The sequence below is a fragment of the Nyctereutes procyonoides genome, unplaced genomic scaffold (assembly GCF_905146905.1).
Source record: "Nyctereutes procyonoides isolate TBG_1078 unplaced genomic scaffold, NYPRO_anot_genome, whole genome shotgun sequence".
In the NCBI taxonomy this organism is placed as follows: domain Eukaryota; kingdom Metazoa; phylum Chordata; class Mammalia; order Carnivora; family Canidae; genus Nyctereutes; species Nyctereutes procyonoides.
In genome coordinates this window covers 46,250,007-46,269,427 of record NW_026575126.1, presented here as the reverse complement: position 1 = coordinate 46,269,427, position 19,421 = coordinate 46,250,007, and the positions used below count along the sequence as shown (strand labels likewise).

Sequence of the window (19,421 nt, the reverse complement as noted above, 5' to 3'; positions counted from 1 at the left end):
TGTGGGGTAAAATGGCAGTGTGTGAGTACTTCATGTGTGCCATACCCTATTCTGTGCTTTACATGCTTATATTTGAGAAGCCTATGAAGCAAGGGTCTTAGCGTCTTTTTTTTTTTTTTTTTTTTACAGAAGAGACAACCAGGGCAGGGGCACGTTCGCCCCAGGGGGCCATTCCCCATGACATTCCCCATGTCAGAGAAGGCCCATTTTTGGCTGTCCACCCAGAATCTATTTGAAAAGGATGACAGAGAGGAAACTTCTTTCATTCTATGACCACAACACCTTCCAGGAAGAAGGTGGGGGTGGGGTGGGGGCTTGATGACTTTTTGGAAGGAGGAGTGGCACATTCTGAAACTCGGCATTGAGGGAGACATATTTCAGATGGGATAGAGATACGGGGCTGGGCCTGACTTCATCCTTCCTGTCCTGTTCTGTCTCATGTACTTTTTGGTGAAAACACAACTGGGAGCCAGAAAAATGCTTTGTGGTCTGTGGTGGCAGGAGGGCCCTGCTAGTGGCTTTGGGCAATTCCCTTTGCCTCTAAGGGCCTCAGTGTCTACCTCTAAAATGGGTTCGCTGGAGGAGGTGGTTGCTGTAACGCTCAGCAGCAGGTGTCTGCATCACAGGCAAGGCTGAGTTCTCAGGAGCTGGGAGACAGAAGAGTTGCTCCAGGGCACTGTGTGGCTGGCCCACATCGCCCAAATTGCCCGCCACATGGGCTCTATGGCTAGTCCTGTGTCAGTGGCCTGACAGATAAGCCATGTTGGCCACCCAGGGCTGTAAGGCCACACCCGGTGAATTGAGTCACTTTCGGGTTCAGGGTTAAACAGCCTCACGGACATGTTGCACTTCATTTGTAGAAGTTGGACTGGCCCTCTTTGCAGCCTTGGACACGCTTATGATGAAGTGTCCTAATATTTAATAATACCTTTCAGACTTGAAAGTGCAACATAAAATTAACTTGATAGAGAACTGGAACAGCCCAGGCCTGTCTTGGGGATTAAATAGGTTCCAGGCCTCAAGGTTAAGGATGGCCAGGAGAGATTTAGGATCTCAGAGCGCTTTGGCAATTGCATCCTTTTAATAAGGTGGGGTGGGAGGGAAGGAGGTGACGTCTTGTCTCTGTGCCTCTAAGGAGCGACTGCGTCTCCCTTCACCACTTCCCTGCCCTTTGTTCACTGCTGTGTGGATCAAGTCTAGTCCTCCTGACTTTCCCTGTCTCACACCCCTTACCCCCTACCTTCCCCTCTCAGCTTGGACAGTGCCCGGAGAAACGGAGAAATCCAAGAAGGCAGTGCTTGGGCACACCACAGACACTTAGCACTTACTGGATGCTGGGGGAGCCTGTGCTACCTTGTTGAATCTCCCAGCTGGCCTGTGAGTTAGAAACCTCTCTCCCATTTTACAGATAGGAAAACTGAGGCTCGTGGGAGCCACAAAGTAGGGCACACAGTAAGTAAGTGGCGAAACTTAATACCTCTTTGGAGGCGGGGTACCACTAGGCAACACAGCCTCCCAAAGAGGGCCTAACTAGCAGCAGCAGCCAACATACAGAATATATGTGTATATATAGCGTTACTGCGCAGGCACCATTCCTGGCCCCAGGACCTATATGAAAACACTCAACCACCCCTCCCCAGACTTACAATTTGGCTGCTGTTAACAGCCCCATTTTACAGAGGAGGAAACAGGTCCTCATCTAAAGAGAAACAAATTAGCTTATGATATTTTCAGGGCTTTGTCATCGTTCTTAAAAAAAAGTGTTTAAAAATGACATCCTCCCCGCACAAACCACTCCCTTTAGAAAACCTGGAGCAGAATGGCTAAGAATAAAGGCCCCTCTGATCACATTCCCCGGAGCTGGCCACCTTCTCCCTGTGAGTCTTTTTTTTTTTTTTTAAATCTATACTAACATACAGACAGTGACCTAAAGTGACCTAAGAGCCCCCGGGAGCTGCACCCCGCCCCGTGTGACTGAGATCTAGTGCACACACCACTGCTGCAGAGGAAAAGCACTGGGGATGGTGGCCAGGGAGGTGGGGGGGGGTGGTGGTGGTGGTGGTGGTGGTAGTGGTGGTAGCAGGGGGAGGGGAGGTGGCAGTAGAGGAGCAGTGTGTGCCATGTGGCTTCCCTGGTGGTGCAGATGCTCCGTCTCTCAAACCTCAGCTTCATGATTCAGCAGCACTGGCGTCAATTTACAAGAATGAAAAGTGAGAGGAGGGTTTGTGTGTGGCGGGGGCAGGATCGGGGGCCCAAGTGTGGCTGACATCTCCTCCCCGCTGAGAGTGGGTAGACTGGGCATCGTGGGGGCAGAAGGTGGGAAAGCAGCAGCTCTGGGGCCTGATGGGGGAGGCAAGGAACAGGTGTGGGACCTGCACCACAGCTGCCCCTGGGCTGGAGACTCTGATCCTCATTTTAGAGATGAGGAAATGGAGGCTCAGAGCCCTATAGCCACTCACTCAGGGTCACAGAGCGCCCCAGCGATAGCCAAGACTCGCCCAGGTCCGTCCCACTCTAAAGGCGATTGGTTCCTGAAAGAGGAGGAATCCCACGAAAATGTATATTCATAGTTCTCACCCCACCTGGTTGATCATCCCTAGCTTAGGAGCAGAACTGTTCCCGCCCCCCCAGGCAGGAGCTGAGCCTCTTGCCCTAGAGGTGCAAACAAGCTGGCAAGACATCAGGGCTCTGAGTGAGAGTTGAGCTCCACATAACACACATTCCCCGAGCACCTACTATGATCCCGGCATTGCTCTGAGCCCAGGGGATGCAGGGAACGAACGGTCCCCTGCTCTCCTGGCATTCACCTCCAGACACCTGGGGCCTCGGACAGTAAGTAACACGATAGGAGACTCAAAGAACCAGAACGTTCCAAGTAGTGACAATCCTCACTCAGATTAAAGCTCAACATGATGGTTGCACAGTGGGTGGGACTCCGTTAGAAAGGCCAGGAAGGCTCCTGTGAGGTGACACTGGAGTCATACCTGGAATGCCCAGAGGAGCCAGCCGAGGGAACTGCAAGTGCAAAGGCCACCTTGGGTTGGGAAGCAGTTCAGCCCCCTACCGAGCCAAGGCTGGTGGAACTGGGGGGACCGAGTGCAGGAGGTGGGAGGGAGGGCGGGCAGGGGCCGGGGCTTTGGAAGTGTGATGGGGAGGCTGGCGTGCCCCCATCCTTTCTGTGTTGTGACCAGACCCTCTGACTAAGGCAGGGAGGCCCCGGGAGATGGCCTTAGGCTTCCTGCCTTCTGTGTGGACTTGGGGATGGAGTGGGATGGGGTGTGGCTTATTCCTAACCAGATCCCTGAGCACTGGCCAGTCAGGGGGGCAGGGACCCAGTGTGGACCAGGCATCAGTCAGAAACCCCAAGCCTGGGTCTAACAGAGCCCCAGGGCTATGGCCCCCCAGGCCCAGGGAGGGACTTCCTGGGCCAGCCGCCACCTGTGCGGGGCCGAGCGGGCCTCAACTTTGGGGAAGGACGTGCAGCACCTGGAAGGAGATGGCTTGAGGCCTCCACCACCGTTATCCAGAGACTCCCCAGGGCTCGACATGGACATGGCCTGATTCTGGAGAGCCTCAAGGTCCCGCATACAGTGCGGTTTTCAAGGAAGCAAATTCACACAGGAACAGTGGTGCCAGCGCTGGGTGCTCTTGGCCCTGGGACCTGGTCAGCAGACAACCCTCATGGGAAATTTAGGTTCCACGTTCTCCACTGACGGCTTCTCCCCAGTTCCTACCTCCCTGCACCCCCCATTCCCACACACACCCTCTGTGGGGTCAGCAGCTCCAAGCCCCATTCCTCCAGGCCTCCTACAAGGACTCGGGAGGCCTTCAGGTGCCCCCACCCACCCCACCACCGCTGCCCTCATGTCTGGGCTCAGCACTCACTGCTCCCTCGTGCCACCGGGTCTTTGCACACACCAGGCTGCTCCAGGTAGGTGGTGGGTGCTGTTTCCAGCCTGGGCCACGTTGCCCACTCCGAAGGCTCTGGCGGTGAGGGCCTCCATGTGCTGCACGCCCATGACGTCACCGCCCTGCCCTCACCTGCAGGCAATGGACTCCAAGCAGGCTCTGTGGGCCGTGCTCTCCACCTCCACCTGGCGCTCGCGCTGCTCTGTGCGCACTGCACGCTGGCCATCTCCGGGCTCCCAGGGTCCTGGCAGTAGCCCTGAGGCCCAGACGTGCATGCCCTAAGGAAGTCAGGGACCAGAAAGCGCTTCCACCCCATCCCAGTCCACACGGCCCCTTGCCCACCCCAACTCACCCAGCCCTTAGGTTCTGAAGTCTATCTCCCTCATTGGAAATGATGAATAACTGTTCACACCCTATGGGTGAAGTTAAGTAAAGGGGTGCTCATAACCCCTTCACACAAGATAACACAAGATAGTAACAATAACATAAGATAGTATCCAATAACTGTGACTGGCTCTCTCTGCTTCTTGATTCTCTCATTTCTACTGCCATTTACTAAGCACCTCGTGGGTGCTGATTAGTACTTCACCCAGGCTGCCTCGCAGGGAGACAGGCTCAAAAGGCAAAGGAACTGCCCCCGTGGGTGCGTGAACGGCCAAGGCACTGTGACCACGGGTGCCTGGTGTATCTCATCCACTGCAGTGCTCAACAGTTCATGTATTTATGCCTCGTTTCTGCCACTTAGGACCCCCCTGGAGGGTGTGGGAGCCACGGAAGCAGCCAGGGCTTCGAGCATCTCACTTGCCCGCCCTTTCCCGGCAGTGCAGACTGGGAAGGCAGGAGAGGCGGTGGGCTGGTAACGTCTGCGCAAGGCCACGAGAGAGTTCAGCCTAGGACGATGGCCAGGACCCCTTGGTTGGAAGGGACCCCCTGGCGAGCTGCTCTGGGGCAGCCCCGGCAGCTGGTGGGGGGTCACAGATGCAAATGAGGATGAGCAGGGACAGGGATACTCAGAGCCAGAAAGCTGGATCTTGCACAAGAGCAGGGCTGGGAGGGTGACATTCAGGGCCTGCAGGGGCCTAGGTGGTGACACATGTACTGCCTACCACACCTGGGTGCTTCCAGGAAGGGCAGCCAGAAGTATGATGAGGCAGAGGAGGGCGCATGGCCCGTGTAAGTCAGCCTCGGAGGGCCCCTCCCCACCCACATCTTGCTGTGGAAGGCAGCTTGCTGGAACAGAGAGAGCCAGGCCCCAGGACCTGGGTTCGAGTCCTGCCTCTGCCAACTGTGTGACAGTAGCCGCCTCATCCATACGATGAAAATTAGACCCACTCTGCTCTGCTTCACAGGGTCATGAGGATCCATGACTCAAGATAAGTGGAAACGAAATGGATCACCACCCAAATACGGTGATTTTTATCAGATGACAAGAATTCCGTGTTATTTTGCATCACACAGACTCCCCGGGCGTATTCCAATCAACACAGGCATTAGGTTAGGCAAACCTGGCTTTATTCTCAACTTGCCATTTATGAAGAACAGCAGCGACTCCCAGCTCACCCCACATCAAATGCTCACTGGACGCTAGGCATCGCTGTCTGTAATCCCTGCATAGTATCTCATTTAATCATCATTGGACAACTGCCCCCCCACCCAGGAAACAGGTGTAATTATTATCATCCTCCTTTTGCAGATGAGGCCATTGAGCACAGAGAGGTTAAATAGAGCGCCCAGGGTCACACAGCAGGCAGGTGGCGGAGGCCAGGGCATCCTAACGCGGGGAAACCCGAATTTACAACCCCTTCCTCCTGTGAAGCTTCAGGGCAGAGACGGCTGAGCTCCACTTGTACCATCCAGGTGCCAGCTGGTCTGTTATTTGATTATTATCTCCTTCAAATTGAGTCACTTGGTTTCCTCCGTGAGTTTTATTTAAAGGGAAGTGTATCATTACCACCCACAAATGGAAAGCCAGCAAGAGGTAATCCCGAAAAAAATGTAGTGCAATCCCAACAGCGCTTACATTCCAACTGGATCTTGGTGTCCCACGCTGCCCTGAGAGGTCGGCTCCGCGTTTGGTTGGGAGGCAGGAGGCAGGGAGTGCCAAGTGCCAGGGTGGTGTATGCGGTGTATACGGCACAACAGCACCCATCTCAGACCTTGTGGACTTCAGCTGAAAGATCCCGAAGGATGGATGCAAAGAGGAACTTGTGTTTCATGGCGGGGGTGGGGGGTGGGGGAAGGCTCCGTATATTGTAAAAATGTCCCTGCATCTCACCGGACAGCATCATCCAGAGACCCTCGGGGACACCTGTCCCACACCGGGGAAACAACTGTCCAGCTTGGCCGCCAGCGGTGTGGCCCTAGCAAGCAGTGCTTTCAGTGGTTCTGAGTCTTAGTGAAATGGGGTAACCATCTGGATCTCAAAGGGTCCTGAGGGATGAAAGGAATGATCAGAAACAACTAAGCGCAGAGCATGAGATCAATTAGAGGCAAGAGCCGGCAGGGCAGGCCGGGCCCCGTGTCAGAGGACACTGAAAGCGAAACCCCAGCATGCCCAGCCTGGGCTCCTCGATGCCATCTGTCTCATCTCTGTCCTTTGTGCTAGCCTGGTGACAGGAAGGGCCGCAGTTCCTGGAAGGCGAGTCAAAGTGAAACTACCTCAGGTCCAGCCAGGAGGGGGGCCTGTTGGGCTCCCCCAGCCAGGTGGGCATGGGTGTGGGGGCAGGGTGGAGAAGGGACGCTTGAGCCCTCCAGCCGGCTTCCCCTTTCCTGGATTCGGGATGGGGGAAGCTGAGGTCACACTTGTGGGCCCCGGCGCCCTCCACAGGCGCTAGGGAGGAGCCAGGTGCGATGGCCTCCGATGCAGATTTGATGACCTCACACCCCTGGTCACGTGTCCCCGCAGCGTCCCTTATCTAGCACCTTCTAGGCAGGGACCATTACTGTCTCATTTTACAGATGAGGCAACTGAGGCCAAGAGAGGTTAGGTTCCTTGTCTACACCTCACAAACGGTAAAAGTAGTAGAGGCATCATGTGAACCGAGTAGGATGATGCCGGAGCAACCCAATTGCTAGATACTGAAATATGACCCCTTTCCCATGGGACTTGAGGTCCCTGACCACCTGGTCCCAAGGTACATTTCCAGGCCTACATCATGCTCTCACATTCCCCATCTGCTTCCGTCATCCCCGATTTCTAATCATTTCTTAGGGCTGTTGACCAATCTGAGAAACCTCTGATGTTTCTCTTGCTTCCTTTTCACTTGGCAAACTCCTACTCGACCTTCAAAGCCCAGCTCAGTCCTCACTTTCCCCAGGAGGAATTCCTCCTTGGTTCTGCTGGGCCACCACAGCCTCCGTTAAAGTCTACACCTAGAAGCCGAGAGGTTTGCTCTGTCTCCTAGACTGTGAGTGCCAGGAAGGCAGGGTACTTGTTAGGTGCATGATACAAGCAAGTTACCTAGCCTCTCTGTGCCTTGGTGTCCCCATTATTATCGTCTCTATCTCTCAGGACTGTTAGGGGAGTAAATGCAGTCTGTAAAGCGTTTAGAAGCTTGCCTAGTACAAAGGTCTCTGGACAACAGGCCCATGGTGAGGACATATGGCAGGATAAACGGAGGAGCAATGGGGAGAGATGGGTATACCAGGGCGTGCAGGTGAAGGGTGCTCTAGGTGCGGGTGTGCCACCTGGGCACCCCTGACCCCACAGGATTTGTTGGGCATAGGACTGGCAAAAATTCTCCCACGTGTTTATTTCAATGTGCATCAGGGAAAAAAGTATCACGTCAAACACGAGATGCTATGACTATCATCACCTGAGACAACACTAAAGGAGGTATTTAGATTTTCAAAAAGTCAGGTGAGGGGCGTTTGTTTAGAAAATGTGGTAACCAGGGCGCCTGGGTAGCTCAGTGGTTGAGCATCTATCTGCCTTCGGCTCAGGGCGTGATCCCGGGGTGCCAGGATCGAGTCCCACATCGGGCTCCCTGCAGGGAGCCTGCTTTTCCCTCTGCCTGTGTCTCTGCCTCTCTCTCTGTGTGTCTCTCATGAATAAATAAATAAAATCGTTAAAAGGATCAAAAAGGAACTGTGGTAAGCATTATCTTAGGTGGATGGTGGAATTTGGAGAATGCAGGACAAATAAAAGAAAGGAAAATGAGACAGAGACGGGGCGGGGCCAATAGATGGGGCGGGGCTAGGGAAGGGGAGGAGCCAGCGCTGGGGGCGGGGGCGGGGGCAGGGGAGGGGCTAGAGAGAGGAGCGAAGGGATGCAGGCAGACTCAGAGCCACAAAGGGGAGGGGAGAGGTGCGAGGGGGCAGGGAGAGGAAGGATGAGAGGATGAAGAAGGAAAGGGAACAGAAAGGCCCTAAGAATAAAAGAAAGAACCCTCGCGTGGACGGATGAATGAGTGAATGAGCCGGTGAAAGAATGAATAATCCAAGGCATGTATAAAATAAAGGGCAGGGTCGCCCGGGGGGCTCAGCGGTTGAGCATCTGCCTTCAGCTCAGGGCATGATCCTGGGGTCCCAGGATTGAGTCCCACATGGGGTTCCTCCCAGGGAGCCTGCTTCTCCCTCTGCCTGTGTCTCTGCCTCTGTCTCTCATGAATAAATAAATAAAATCTTTGAAAAATAAACACATAAAATAAAGGGCAAACAAACGAGGGGAAGGTGTTGGTGGCCAAGCCTGGTGGCAGGCCCTCAGGTGCGCAGCCCCTGCTCCTGGGCTCATGGCTGTGTGGCCGGGCCCCGTGGGGGACCTCTCTGGGCTGCAGGCCTGGTCTAGTGGCGGTGGCTGCGTCCTTGACCCTCAGCCCAGCAAGCCCAGCTTGCCACACCCTCCGCTCCCAACCAGGAACCTCAGCACCTTCTGTACTCCAGCCTGAGAACTGAAAGTAAAAGCCATCCTGAGCTTTGCCCCGGCCTTCCTGTTCCTCTGCTGGTTTCTTAGAAATCAGCTGCCTGGGCTTCCAGCTGCCGCCTGGACTTCATCTCTCACCGAAGAGCCCCCTCACCCTGGTGAGTGCCACACTAACCTCGGCAACAGGGCTGGAGGCCTGTGCCGGAGAGGGGGGCCCCCCCCAGGGAGTGTGGGGGTCATGCGCTCAGCCCACAAACCTTTATTCGTGCCTCCAGAGTGCTAGGTGTGGGGGAGGCAGGTGAATCTGTGTGGCCCAGAGTTAGGAGGAGGGCTTAGGGAGGGGTTCACTGTCCCCTGAGTCGGGTACCAACAGGTAGGTGGCTTCAGGGTTGGTGGAGGGCACCCGGAGACCAGTAAGTCATGGGGTCCCTGGAATCGTGGGGAGGAGTTTGGGAGACGTTCAATCAGGGGAGGCTCCCTGGAGGGGCTGCTGTCAGCCGCTTCAAGCGCCAGTGGGAAGGGGTTCACCTGGGCAGCCTCTGTGGGGAAGGGCATCTGAGGCATAGGGAACAGAATAGTCAAAGTGACCTGTGTTATTCCCCACAATCCATATAACTGCCCCCAAAGTACATACGTCTCTCCATCTTTTGCAGGGGGAGAAACTACGACCTCAAAGAAGTATGGTGGTTTGATCTGGCCAGGACTCCCAGCTGGAGTGGAGATCCAGAAGCAGTCCACGTGTGCCCAGCCTCTCTCCTGAGCCAGACTCAAGGGGTACCCGGATCCTCACCATGTCTGTCTGTCCGGGAGCACACCCTCTGCCCCGGGCCCCAGGCTCCCACACACCCCGCTTAAACCCTCCACACCTTAAAGTGGCTTGCCTGGGTCACACAGCCTACTGCGGGGTCAGAGTCAGGATTCAGGCCCAGGTTTGCAGGGCCTCAAAGGGCCCCCTCCTTCTCCGTGAGGCATCGGGTACCTTACAGAACACAGACCTGAGCTGACAGTCTCTGTCCCCACATTCTAAGGAGGGTGGATGGGACAGCATGGAAAAAAATCTTGGTGGCTGGAAAGTAGGGTCCACACTCAGCACACTGTGAGCCAGAGCTTTGCTCTCAGGGAACTACCCTGCTGGTTCTCGATGGTCCCAGAGGGGCTTTCCGTCCCAGCACTGGCCGCAGGTGGATGTGGGCCAGACCTGGCTAATCAGAGCGCCCCATACCTCAGTTGGTAAGCACACGACCCAAGCTGGATCAATCAGAGACCCTTCTGGAACTTTTGGGCTGGAACAAACAGGAGCCCTTTCCTTCTAACCTGGGCCCCCACTCCCACGCCCTCCCACCCCTGACAGTGGTTGTGTCCCATTATGTCAACAGAGATGAAGAGACGGAGCAGGAGCCGGAGCCCCGATGCCCTGTGTGAGCCCTGGATCCAGCCGTACCTGATCTCCACCTCCAGACTTACCTGTTACACAAACCACAGGTTTCCTTTTTTGGCTTATCCTTGTCTGAGTTATGTTGCTGTCACTTGCAACGCTAAGAGTCAAAACAACCCTTCGGCCTGGAAGAGCGAGGACTAGTTTTGGCAGGATCTGGGGCCCATGGTGATCCCCGCTCTCCCTGGTGTCTGCCCTCCAGGAAAGGTGGGTTGCAGACACTTCCACATCCCCAGGGTCCACGGGTTTTGTTAATAACCGACTTTTTTTTTAACTTTGGGGAAAAAAAATTCCACGTTTTTTAAAAAAAAAGTTCCTTCCCATTTTTTTTTGAACAGACTATTTTTAGAGCAGTTTTAGGTTCACACTGAAATTGAGTGGAAAGCACAGAGTTTCCATATACCCACTGCTCCCACCCCACGCACTGCCTCCCCCACTACAACATCCCACACCAGTCCACGTTCTTTCCTAACTTCCATGTTTGTTTTTAAATTTGTAAAGGAATCTACCAATCATGCATGTATTAAGTGCCTTGGGTGTATATTTTTCTTCTGATCACTACAGATTACATATGTTTTTTTTTCCTTTAAAAAAGTTTTTAAAAAGGGACAACGTTCTTTATGACCCATATTGGAAACCACTTTTTCCACTTACCATCTCAGGCACCGAACTCCAGGTCCCCGGCTGACAAGGTCGGGAGGACTGTGCCCATTTGAACGTGAGGCCGCAGGGAGCGGGGCGGGAGGGGGGCCCAGGATTGACCTCGGAGGCACATTTCATCGGATGCTCTCCATTGTCCCCTGAGATTTTTTTTTCCTTTTTTGAGGATGAGAAAGCTGCTGTTCAGAGAGGGGAAGTTCCTGTGGTGGGGAGATGGGGAGTCCCGGGGAGGGGCGAGGAGGGGCGCTGGTGGGCAGCCACCAAAGTAGGCTCAGCAGAGACTCCCCGAGCTTTGTCGCAAGAGGCAGGGAGGCTGGTGATCCTCCAAGGGGTCTTCAGAGGTGACACACAAGTGCTCCGGCCCCTGAGGGACAGTCTTATCTCACCCCTGCCCCCGTCAAATTCCTCCTCCTGGGGCACACCATCAAATTCTTCCTCCTGGGGGCACACCGCTGCCCAGCCCCCCGGGATCCATCCGAGGCGGAGACGTTCTGTGCCTCTGGCTCATTCTCACACTTGGGTGCGCACCACGTACGTGGCTGCTGCTGATGCCGGGCACTGCCGACAGCGTCCCACACGTCGCCTCAGTTCGTCCTTCTCACCACCCTAGAGGGGCAGGGCTGTTATCATGCCCATTTCGCAGATGAGGACGCTGAGGCCCCAGGAAAGTGCAGTGACTCGCCCCGGGGTCACACAGCTAACACGCGGCAAAGCCAAAATTAGACGACGGTGGGGTTCTGAATCCAGACCCAAGTGTCCACATCCAGGCTGGGTCCCTGACTTTGTAAACTGTTAACTACACATACACACACAGCGAGGCACACACATGCCAACTGGCTGGCGGGTCTGGAGTGGAGTGGCGAGCCGCAGAACTCCACCCCGGCTATGTCCTTCTCTCCATCTTCCTGGATTCCTTCCTAAAAATGTGGGACGCCCCGGGTGGCTCAGCGGTTGAGCATCTGCCTTCGGCTCAGATCATGATCCTGGGGGTCCCGGGATCGAGTCCCACATCGGGCTCCCTGCATGAGCCTGCTTCTCCCTCTGCCTGTGTCTCTGCCTCTCTCTGTGTGTCTTTCATAAATACATAAATACATACATACATACATAAATCTTAAAAAAAAAAAAGAATCCAGACAACCGGCTTATTGCAAGGATGGTGAACCCATCGGGCAACAGTCGGAAGCCCAGACAAGTCCTAGATTAAGATGTTAAGCAGGTGCCAAGGAGAAATTGAGAACACGGATGCGAAGTCCTACAATGGGGTGAAAAGAACCAGCTGCCCCAGTAGAGGCTGACCTCCAGCCTTCACAAGAGATGAGTCCAAGCCCAAGATAAACCACGAGCGCGGTCCAGCCTGGGCCAAGTGTGCGCAAACCGTGTGCCCTCCCCTCGTGCCTGCACGTGGCGCGTGCTCAGGAATCCCGGTGGCACTGGGCGTGGGTGACAATGAAGAGTGCTTACACCCATCCCGGGTTCGTGCCACGTGCTCAATAAATGGAAGTTGCTACCGGGTTTGAAAGAGAAAAAAAAATGAGTGAAAGCATTGGTGACGTGTGTGCCCGTGATCATCACTGGCGGTATATCATCAGCGGGGAGATACGAAGTAGGAACTGTAATATAACCTCAGCATTTATTTTTTTTCTTTTTCTTTATTTATGTATATGTATATTTGGGGGGGGAGGGAGGGACAGAGAGGGAGGATCCCAAGCCGACTCCACGCCCAACGTGGGGCCCGATCTCACAACCCTGAGATCATGACCTGAGCCAAAATCAAGAGTCAGACGCCTCCCCGACTGAGCCACCCAGGCACCCCTATTTAGCATTTATTAAATGGGGGCGCTGTTCATCTCGTTCGATCCCTGAAACAATCTCCCTGGGTAGAGCCCGTTAGGCTGAATCACACGAAATCACTGTTCTTGCAGCTCAAGAGACTAGACTTCTGGCAATTTCATCTGGTTCAACCTAAGAGCATCTTCATTTGGCAGTTAAGTCAACCCCCCCCACCCCCCCCACCCCCGCCCGCAGGGCCTGGAGGCTCCCGCCTGTTTAGAGGATTCCGGTTTGTCCTTGGCTCCTCCTCCTCACCCACCTTCTCATTCTGGCTACCCAGGCACCCACCACCCCGCCCCACTGCGGCAGGTCTATATTTATAGCGGGGCGGGGGGGGGGGGGCGGGTGTTTCTGTGAACCGAGGAAGTCATTTATTCCAGAGTCATCACAGCCACCCAGAGATAACACATCCACGACCCCCCGGGGTTCTGACCGACCTCCTCGCCCCAGCCAAAATGGGATCCCCCCCCACTCCCTGCTCTGGATTTCCAAGACCCAAACCAGCAAGACAAAACCCAAAATGGGGTGCCTGCCTGCCAAGTGGCCCCGGTCTAGTGGACAGATGAAATGGGGTGATGGGGGAGGTGAGGTTTGTGTCCATTTACCGCCAGGAACACCGAGGCGAACCTGTGCCCAGCCTGGCTGCCAGTAGCCGGGGTCAGGGGGTCAGGGGGTCAGGGGCAGGGATGAGGGGGTGGGTTCCTCGGTGCCCGGGGGGTCCCAGCTGGGCCGGCCCAGCCCAAGCATCTCGCTGCTCCCAGGGATGTCGCTGTGCTGCGGGCCCCGCCGGAGGGGCACGGGCCCCCCGAGTGGAGGGGTGCAGTGAGGGGGGGTGTTTCCAGGTAGTCAGACTGAGACAGGGAGGGGGTGCAGGCTGCGGGCACAGCGGAGGAGGAAAGGGGTAGCCGGGTCCGTCGTACACAGCCGGGCTTCTTCGGGGAAGCCGCCGAGTCGGAGTTCCAGGAACCGATAACGCTTGTTGAAACCTCTTTCTTGTGGCCTGGTCGCGTCACATGGCTTGGTGGGGACCAACGTCAGGCAGGGCCACAGGTCCGGGCTGGCTCGCACCCTGGCAGCTGTTGCCACCCTCAGCTCTCCCCCAGGGGCAGAGGGAGCAGGAGGGGGGTGGGCAGGAAGGCGGGACCTGCCGGGGTGGGGGTGGGGGTTGGGGGCCAGCAACACACACACCTGGCCTGGGCCAAGGGCAGGTGCATTGTCTCCAACCCCCCACCCCCAGCTGGCCTCCTCCCCCTCCCCCTCCCACCCCCCACATCCTCCTGTGGCTGGTTCAGCCTCAATTCTCCATCCAGCAAATGGGCTGAGGATCCCTAGGCCATAGGGTCGCAGTGAAAGCGTGAAAGCGCACAGCAGGCGCCGAGGAGGAATGCAGAAACTCCCTGCTCCGTGCCCATGAAGGCAACAGGGTGTCTCTCATCATTCCAGAGCAGGGCTTCTCCACCCCAGCCCTTGACCTTCAGGGTCGATCTAGATTCACCGCCTAGCCCATAGGAGGCCCCAGGAAATTAGTAAGTCTTCACTCTTGACAGCAGAGCACATCCCATTAAGTTTTAGAGCCCCCACCACCTGGCATCGTGGAGGTGCCGAGGGATGATCCAGGAGGGCCCTTAGCCCTCCTAGTTAGCAGCCTGTCACTCCACACCCTTAATAAGCAGACCCTCTAAATAAACTGTGCAGGAGGACTTGAACTTGAGGATGACAGGCTGAACCGAGGGCAGGGTCTGGCCTGACGCAGGGGCGAAGGGAAAGCCCATAGGCAGGAGCTTGGTCCTTGGAAGCTGCCAGCCCTGCTCCCCACCCCTCTTCACCCCTGCAGGAGGCTCAGGTGGGCAGGGGTGGGGGGTGGGGAGTGGGGTCCTCTACTGCCCCGGAGAAGACACTCTGCACGCTGGCTCTGGGGCCCCAAAGCGGAGTGTCCTGCCTGAGACTCAGCTGTCCACACGCCCGGCCCACAGGCACGGAGCGTCCACAACCTGTTCTCAGTGTCCAGTGCTTCCCGGTGAACTCACAGCCAAGGATCCCCGGACCCTCGAGGCAGCCTCGTCAAATGAAAGCGACCCAACCCGGCCTGCCGAGAAGGATTCCCTAGAGGATGCACAATGCTAGGAGTCGGGACCGTCTTCTGGAGCAGAAGCTTCCAGAAATGTCCCCAGAAAGGCAAGGAGATGGACACTACGGGAGACATGAGACAAGAAAATGAGAGGATTATTCCCCCAGCTGTCACATCAGGCTCCTCGGAGTTACAGGGGGAACAGAGACCGCGGTGGCAAGAAAGGCGCTCACACAGAAGGGCTCCTCGCCACGGCATTCATGGCATCCGAATCTGATTTCTGTAGGACAAATGACCCCAGCCCTTAGCATTGCAGCAGGAAAAATCCGAAAACAGCGCTGTCATCTCCTACCAACCTGCCTCATCCCCAGGACATGCATGGGACAGACTCCGCCCCTGTGATTAGGGCGCTATAGGATGCAGCTGACTCTACAGACGGGGGATTATCCAGCGGCCCTGACATGATCACAAGAGCCCAGGTGCCAGGAGAGAGGAGGTCAGAGGTTGGAAGCCCGAGGAAGGTTCCTGGAGCTGTTGCTGGAGTGGAGAGGGTGGGGAGGGACCACATGGGGAGGGAGCGTGGGTCACTCTAGAGCTGTGAGCAGCCCCCCCTCCCCGGCAGATCTGCAGGGAAATGGGGGCCTCAGTCCCACAACCACCATGGGGGACAGGGTTTTGCTAAAACCCAGGATGAGCTCGGAAGCAGAGATGGGGAGACACCTTCCAGCGGTGGGATCAGAGAGGAATAAAAATGATCACCCTGGGAGGACCCAGCACACCTCTGTCCCCGGGCTCCTGCCCTGAGAGCCATGTCCGAATCGCCCCTGGGATCTCAGGCTCCAGCACGAGGGGCCCGGAGCAGGGGTTCAGGGAGGGTCCGGAGCCTGAATCGATGTGGGACGGTTGGCCCCTGAGCAGCGACCAGTGCCGTCCTGTCCGGGCCGTGCAGTGCCCTGGGCTCCCTGCCGCCATCTGCTTGCTGCTGCGGAAGGCGGTTGTCCACTTGGGTGACCCCTGGCGTCCCATGGCTCTGCTCCAAGTCTCTGCAGCTTCCCCGTCACGTGCCACCAGCAGAGGACACACGAGACTTTGCAGAGGTGCCAGGACCGGCCCCATCTGGCAGACGCAGGAGCAGAGACATGATGACAGGACAGGGGACGGCCTGAGGCAGCTGCGGGGATGGAAGTCCTGGGCCTGAAGTTCAAGGCCCGGAATCTGCCAGCTTCGAGTTAGAGTCCCATCACGGCTCCCGGCATGCGAGGGGAGCAAGCGTCCTGCCCTGAGCTCCCATATCCCAGCCGGGAAATGAGAGGAACGCTGGCATTTACCTCACAGGGGCATGTATGCGCTCGTTCTCTCAGCAAACATTTATTGAGCACCTACTGTGTGCCAGGCATTCTTCCTGGCTCTGAGTTCTTAGCTGTGACAAAAACAGGCCAAGTCTCTTCCCCTCAATGATCTTACAGTCTAGCAGGAGACACAGACCATAACTATTAACTGTGTTAAGGAGGATGTCGGATGCGGCTGAGCACTATGGAGTAACACAAAGGCGGCAGGGCAGTGATGGGGTGGGGGGAGGCTAGGAAGTGCCAGGTATGGGTTGCTATATTATTTTGTGGTCAGGGGAAGCCTTTCTGAGATGTAGGGAGCTAAAAGAGGTGAGCGAGCCCTGCGTCTGGATGTGGTAGGAGCATTCCAGGCAGCACCAAAGCAGGTGCAAAGGCCCTGAGGCAGCATGTTCAAGGAAACAGGCACATGTGTCTGGCACAGTGTGAGTAAGGGGGTGGAGAGGAGATGAAGCCAGAGAGGTAAGGGGTGGTATTAGACCAGGTAGAGATTTGTGGGTCCTTGAAAGGAGTTTGGCTTTATTTTTTTTGAAAGACTTTACTTATTTATTCATGAGAGAGAGAGAGAGGCAGAGACACTGGCAGAGGGAGAAGCAGGCTCCATGTGGGGAACCCAATGTGGGACTCGATCCTGGGACCACAAGATCACGCCCTGAGCCGAAGGCAGACACACAACCATGAGGCACCCAGGCAACCTCTCTCTCTGGCTCTCACTATGACCATTGTTATTATTATTGTTTTGTTCCTAGGAAGCAGATTGGAAATGATGGAAAAAACTATAGGGATGCAACTTTTCCTTTCTTGACAGAGCTTTTAAAATATTTTTGACTTGGGCAGCCCGGGTGGCTCAGTGGTTTAGCGCTGCCTTCAGCCCAGGGCCTGATCCTGGAGACCCGGGATCAAGTCCCGTGTAGAGCTCCCTGCATGGAGCCTGCTTCTCCCTCTGCCTGTGGCTCTGCCTCTCTCTCTGTGTCTCTCATAAATAAATAAATAAATTTTTTTTTAAAAAAATATTTTTGACTTGCTCCCATTGAGCATGAACCGTTGCAGAAGGTAGGTTTCTTCACTTGTGGAATCCAAGGCTCAGAGAGGTCGGGGGACTTGCCTGGTGCTGCACAGTGAGAAGGGGCAGCGTCCAACTCACCAGAGCCCAGGGCTTCTGGGCCCAGACTGGCGGCTGCTGGCTCAACCGTTGGGGCCGAGTCTTGGGTTCAGGGGGCGGGGGTGGTCCCTGCGCGACACGGAAGGTGGAAGCTCGGAGGCTGTACCCGGGACAGAGAAAAGCCTGGAGCCCCCGAGCTCTGAATGTCCTGTGCAGGCAGAGGACGCTCACAGAGAAGGGAAGAGGTCGCGGGGCGTTGTGGAGGATGCCTTTGGTCCAAGCAGCAGGAAGCCTGGTGTCAAGTGGCTTAAAGAAGCTGGAGATGTAGGGGCACCTGGGGGTCAGTCGGTGAAGCGTCCGACTCTTGATCTCGGCTCAGGTCGTGATCTCACTGTCGTGGGGTCGAGCCCCGCGTCAGGCTCTCCGCTCAGTGAGGAGTCAGCTTTGGATTCTTTCTCCCTCTCCCTCTGCCCCTCCCCACTCAGGCTCTCTGTCTGTCTCTCTCTGTTATTTAAAAAAAAATTATTTATTGAAGGGAGAGGTGGAGACACAGGCAGAGGGAGAAGCAGGCTCCATGCAGGGAGCCCGACATGGGATTTGATCCCAGGACCCCAGGATCACGACTTGAGCTGAAGGCAGGTGCTCAAACCACTGAGCCACCCAGGTGACCCTCTCTCTCCCTCAAATAAATAAATAAAATCTTAAAAAAAAAAAAAAGGCAGCTGGAGATGTAATATCTTCTTCAGCGGAAAGTCCAGAGGTGGGGGCAGGTTTCTGGACAGGCCGATCCAGCAGCCGCACCTGGCACCACAGTCCCGGGTCCCTTCCATGTCTCTGCTCTGATGCCCGGTGCTGGTCTCATCCTGAGGATGGTCCGTGGATGGTCCCCGGACAGCGGATGCACTTCCAGGTGTCACGTCTAGAAGTAAAGCAAAAGCCACCTCTCCCCGGGGCCCCCGCCATGAGGAGCAGAGGGAGCCCCAGCAGGCTTTCCTCCCATCTCATTGGCTGTGACTGGGTCACCTGCCCCTTTGCTGAAGCAGAACCTGACCTGGGGCTGGAACGTCCTTAAGTGACATGAAATAAACCTGGAAACGTGTGTCCCATCCATGGAACAAGTGGGCCCCAATCCTCCATGCCTTGTGTCCATGCCTTGGATGATCTGACCCAGCCCTTCCTCTCATGAAGAAGTCTATACCCGCATCCTCAGAACCTGGGCTGCTTTCGCCAACGGGAAGCAACCGAGGTGACAAAGTGCCACTGTGCTGCTTCCTTGCCTCGGCCTCCAGAGGCCTCTGGCTCCGACCTGCTGGGGGAACGTGCCAGAGGTGGCCTGCTGGATGATGAGGGAGGCCACACGGAGCAGAGAGGGACCATCCTCTCCAACCCCGAGCCCGGCCCCCGCTGGGTGCTCCAGCCACGGTCACCCTGGCCCTGCCCAGACCAGGGGGAGCACCCAGCGGAGCCACAGACTCGTGAGCAATAGTACATGCGTCCTGTTTGCAGCCGCTGGTTCTGGGAGGCTGGGCGGCAGATGCCGGTGCACCGGAGGCGAGGCCTCCTGGAGGACCAGGAAGCGTCCTGTGTTCGCTGACTGCATCTCCCTGCCCACTCCGTGTATGTCCTGCGCTGGATGCGAGAAACTCGCAGATGGGTACGGTCTGGCTTCTCAGGCAGCTGCACCTGGAGCTCGTATCCCCCCTCCGGGGAGTCCCCGGTGCCGGGGAGCAGGCTCAGGCCGAGGTTTGCAGGCTGTGAGATCCGCTCCTGGAGACCAGTCTCATTCCTTCGTCCTCCTCCCAGCCCCCTGCCCCCGGGCCTTTGTACCGGTCATTTTCGCCCTCAGGACTGCTCAGGCCCACCTTCTATGATTTATGAACACCACTGTCCTCGGAAACTCCACTCAGGTGTCCCCTCTCCCAGGAGCTTCCCTAGGACTGCTTCTCAGTGGCGTCAAGGGCCCCTTGGGGCTCCCACTGTCCCCTTTGCCACTTTGCATTGTGACTGCTTATCTGCAGTCCGGATGCCTCACTTCACGCGTGTGGAAACTGAGGCGCCCAGGGGGGTAGTGACTTGGCCACCACTCAGTAGAGCTGGAGCCCAACCCCGGGCTGTCTCGGCTGCCCCCCACCCCCCACGCCTGTAGGATTCTCAGCAGCCCAGCCTGCGGGGCGCCGGGACCTGGCGACCTAGTCTAGGGGGTGCAGAAG

The 19,421-nt window shown here is 56.3% G+C and overlaps 1 long non-coding RNA gene across 1 annotated transcript; it reads left to right on the top strand.

Annotated features, from left to right (window-relative positions):
* The first annotated feature begins 8,848 nt into the window (after nucleotides 1–8,848).
* On the top strand, nucleotides 8,849–10,699 carry LOC129520170 (uncharacterized). Its single transcript, XR_008666498.1, has 3 exons — nucleotides 8,849–8,928; nucleotides 9,424–9,544; nucleotides 10,147–10,699. It is a non-coding gene; the product is annotated as an uncharacterized LOC129520170 (long non-coding RNA).
* The last annotated feature ends 8,722 nt before the right edge of the window (nucleotides 10,700–19,421 follow it).